This window comes from Bos indicus, chromosome 19 (assembly GCF_029378745.1).
Source record: "Bos indicus isolate NIAB-ARS_2022 breed Sahiwal x Tharparkar chromosome 19, NIAB-ARS_B.indTharparkar_mat_pri_1.0, whole genome shotgun sequence".
Taxonomy (NCBI): domain Eukaryota; kingdom Metazoa; phylum Chordata; class Mammalia; order Artiodactyla; family Bovidae; genus Bos; species Bos indicus.
The window spans coordinates 44,551,460-44,555,647 of NC_091778.1; the positions used below are offsets into that span (position 1 = coordinate 44,551,460).

At 48.0% G+C, this 4,188-nt stretch overlaps 1 non-coding gene across 1 annotated transcript; it reads right to left on the reverse strand.

The window, feature by feature from the left end:
- Positions 1-2,693: 2,693 nt before the first annotated feature.
- Positions 2,694-2,884, reverse strand: LOC139177891 (U2 spliceosomal RNA). Its single transcript, XR_011562355.1, has one exon. It is a non-coding gene; the product is annotated as a U2 spliceosomal RNA (small nuclear RNA).
- Between the last annotated feature and the right edge of the window lie 1,304 nt (positions 2,885-4,188).

The window sequence follows — 4,188 nt, forward strand, 5'->3', positions numbered from 1 at the left end:
GCACATTTCCCTGTTTTATTTTCCTCAATGGCTTATGTCACTATCTGAAATGACCCTCTTGAGTCACTGTCTGCCTCTCCCTACTCCTCATTATAATGTCCACTCTATGAGGGCAGGTCCTGATCCATTTCACTGAGGCCTTCAACCTGGCAGGCACTCCATCCATGAATGCTCAAAGTAAGAACGTTTGAATGTTCTCTCTAGGAAGTTCTTCAATGCACTAGGTCCTGGGTTGTGATCTTGTGGAGAGAAAGGTCTGCAGAAATGAGGCTGCCAGGAAACAAAATGGTCATTAATGGAAGAAGGCTCCCTGGGTCCTAAGCTAGATGTGGAGGTGGGAACTGGAGTTCCCATTTAAAGGATACTGGACTGGGGTAGGCCCCAGTGTTGACAAACTGAGCCCCTTCCTTCAACCCCACCTTGCCCCACCTCCTCCTTGCCATTTGTTTATCAACGCCTTTCCTGGCAAAGGCAAAGGATGAAGGGTGGGGTGAGATTGCCAGTTTCATGTCTCTTATCTTTAATCAAGTGACAGGTTCCCTCTGGGGTGAGAGGCCCAGGAGATGTAAGGGAAGTGCTAAGGAAGTTTCAAAGATTGTGGAGGAAACAATATCTGTTTCACAGATGTTGTTCAAAGCCCACTTCAGCTAATTTCTAGCTGGGTGACTTTCACAAGTTTCTTTTTCTTTTTTTTTTTTTCACAAGTTTCTTAACCTTTCTGTTCTTCAGTTTCTTCTTTTAGGGAAAACACACTTGGGTGGGGTTGAGAATTTTAAAAATTCCTAGAGATGAGAGTCTCCTTGAGGACTCCAGTAACCCAAACTGTTTCAGAGATCTGTTAGATGTTGGGAGCAGTGCCTTGTCCACAGGATAGAAGAAATAATCTAGTATTTAAAAAAGAAACAAAACTACTAAAGGATTTGGACACCTCCTTATTACAGTGTTTTGAAAGATAAAAGAAAATTTGCATAATATTGGTCCATGGATATGACCCTCACAAGAAATAGTACTCCTAAGTAAACTGCCCTAACAAGAAAACAGAAAATCACATGTTGGTAAAACAAAACAGAAACCTTCACATGAGACAGGTACCCAGAACAAAATGAGGAAGACACTAACAAAGATATAACAAGCCTGTTGTTCATACTTTCTCTTTTCCCTGAAAGGGGTGCACTATTCCTGCAGGTACTACAGTACCAGGTTGATGCGTGGAGGGGACAAAGCAAGGTTCTACTCCAACTTCCCTGCTCCAAACATCCATTTACTAAAATGTCCTGGGACAGAGGATATGGTGTTGTTCAGTTGCTACTGCTAGGTAGGTAGAATAGGGAAAAGGAATCCAAAATGGCGGTGGCTAAAAGACAAGGAAGGTCCGAGGACCAGAGTGAAGACTTCAGGTAGAACCAACAGAACAAACAGCACTCCTGGCTAAGCCCAATTTGCATAGGGCAGGCCCAGGTGGAGGAAAAAAAACATATAAAAGGAGGAGCCAAAGCGCTTTCTCTTGGACTCTCTCTCCGCGTGCACGCGCTTCCCCGCCCCCGCCCTCCTCCACTCTCTTCTCTTCGAGTCTTGGATTCTCCTGCTGTCTCCTAAATAAAATAGAGCTGTAACACTGATTTGCCTAAGAGCTGTAGCACGGTTTGTCCAAGACCCATGAGCTGTGACGCGCCGAGGGCTTTAATGTCCGTTGCTCCAAATCTTTGTTGTGACGAGACAAAGAACCAAGGAACATACACTCGCGTGACACTACTCTGTCTGACTCTTTGTGACCCCATGGACTGCAGCAGACTTCCTTGTCCTTCACTGTCTCCTGGTGTTGCTCAAACTCATGTCCATTGATTTGGTGATGCCATCCAACCATCTCATCCACTGTCTTCCTTCTCCTCCTGCCTTCAATCTTTCACAGCATCATGGTCTTTTGCAATTCCCACAGCAGTTGCTTTTCCCACTACACAGTCCGGTGCACTCAGACAGGCACCCAGCACCTAGATCTTGATTGAATGCCCGAGTCAATGGAAAAGGACAAAAGGAGATAATATGGGGAAGTTGCTCTGGCTTAAACATGATTTGAACTTATGCTGACCTGAACAGCCTGCCTTGTGTATCCAGAAGACACGGCGGTCTTATTTTAGGCTCTCTTTTCTTCTAAGTAATAATACAACTTCTTCAGTGGCACTGACCTCTCCTTGTCAGTCAGGCACCTGTATAAATGAAATCCCAGTACAACCAACACACACTGACTTTAAAGCCCATCATATTAATCTAGACTCCAGGTGGATCTTAGTGGCTCTCCACAGAAACTGCCTGAAATCAGAAAACACAAACATTTGATTAGTGTTGAAGACATCCAAAGACAGAAAAGCCAAGCCAGTGCTTCGGAAGAGAAACTGGGAATATTAAGTGAGAGCTTGGCCACCCCTTCTTTTTGTAGCTTGGGCTAGGCAAAAATCTGGGAAATTTCTTTTCAAGACTGCTGGGCAAAAGGTAGTCTTTCAAAAAACCCACAGTTTGAGCAAATTTCACAGTTACACACACTTTATCAGAGACAGAAAGGGAGAAACATTGCAGTTGTTCTGTAATTGTCAGAATTGAAAGCACCGTCAGGAAACCACAAAAAATAAACTTCTTCAGGTGGCTCAATCCTGAACAAAACCAATTTCTGCTTTTAGGTACTCCAATGATATCCCCTGAGGGGGTGCACCATTCCTGGAAGTACTGCAATACCAGGTCGATGCGTGGAGTGGACGGAGCAAGCTCCTATTCCAACTCCCTGCTCCAAAAATCCATTTAATATATTGTCCTCGGATAGAGGACGTATCAGATATTAAACTGATAAGAACAGATACTACACTTGATCTTAGCCAAAAGGCCGAGAAGCGATAGCGTGTCACCGCCCGTCGCCGTCACCGTCCTGCTGTCGTGCATGTTGCACTCAGTGTGACCGGGTCCCCGCTCACTCCAGGTCTCCCTTCCTTTGCCTCGTTGACAGTGCTATGGCGGCACTACACCAGACTCTCGGGCAGAAATTGGATTCTCCACATTGTAAAAGAGAAATCCCGCATCTGCCGCGGCTTTGTGGTTCTCGGGCGGAAAAGTGGTCTCAAATCTGCATGCCCCGCCCTTTGTCGCCAAGAAGGCGTGGCTCCGGCGGGACCGCAGCGCCCTGGGGACGGCCTCGGGGCGGCGGCAGGGGAGCTCCTCCTTGGTGCTAGTGGAGAGGAGAGACCCGACCGGAGGGGGTGCGGGGTGGCGGGCGAGAGAGACCCGTGCGACGAGCTGTTGGCCGAGAGTTTTCCTGAAGACAAGGTCGCAAGACTCACTCACTAGAAACGCCCGGACTGCAGTGTGTTACACAGGCCTCCGCCTGCGGAGAGAGGGGCTCCGTAGGGTCGCGTGTGTGGAGGGGCTTCGCTGCCAGGCGGAAGGCGGATGGCCCACAGTGGGGAAGGGAGGGGGCGTGTGGATGCGGAGGGCGGGGCCGGGCCGCGGGAGGGGTTCACTCCAACTGCAGCGCTCTAGTCCTTCGGTGCTTCTACGAACCAAACCGATTCTGGGCTTCCTACCGAAAGCTCTCTCCGCCAAGGACCTCGTTTTCCTGCCCCTCCTCCTCAGTTGTGGGCCTCGCTGGTGGCTCAGATTGTAAAGAATCCGTCGGCAATACAGGAAACATGGGTTCGATTCCTGAGTCGGAAAGATCCCCTAGAAGAGGAAATTGCAACCCACTCCGGTGTTTTTGCCTAGGAAATCGAGTGGACGGACAGAGGATCCTGGCGGGTCACAGGGTCTCAAAGAGTCGGACACTACTTACAGACCAAAAACAAGAAGAAACATTCTGTTGATCTGAGCTGTCACAGCCACTAGCCACATGCAGCCAGGGAACGCTGGGCAGGTGGTTCCTCCGAATTCAGAGATACCACTGAATCCAGAGGTACCAGAGAATTCAAAGGTTTCCAATTTCAAGTGGAAAACACTGGGATTTCAAAGATTTAGTATTAGAAATTCTAACATTATCTCTATAATGTTGATATTAATTACATATTGAAATATTTTAGATATCTGTTTTTTTGTGGGTGTGTCTATGGGGAGGGGTGTTCCCCAGGGTTTGCAAGAACCCTGAGGAGGGATGGGATGGAACCCTCCCTGCCTTGTCATTGAAAACATGGAGCTCTAACCACTGACCACCAG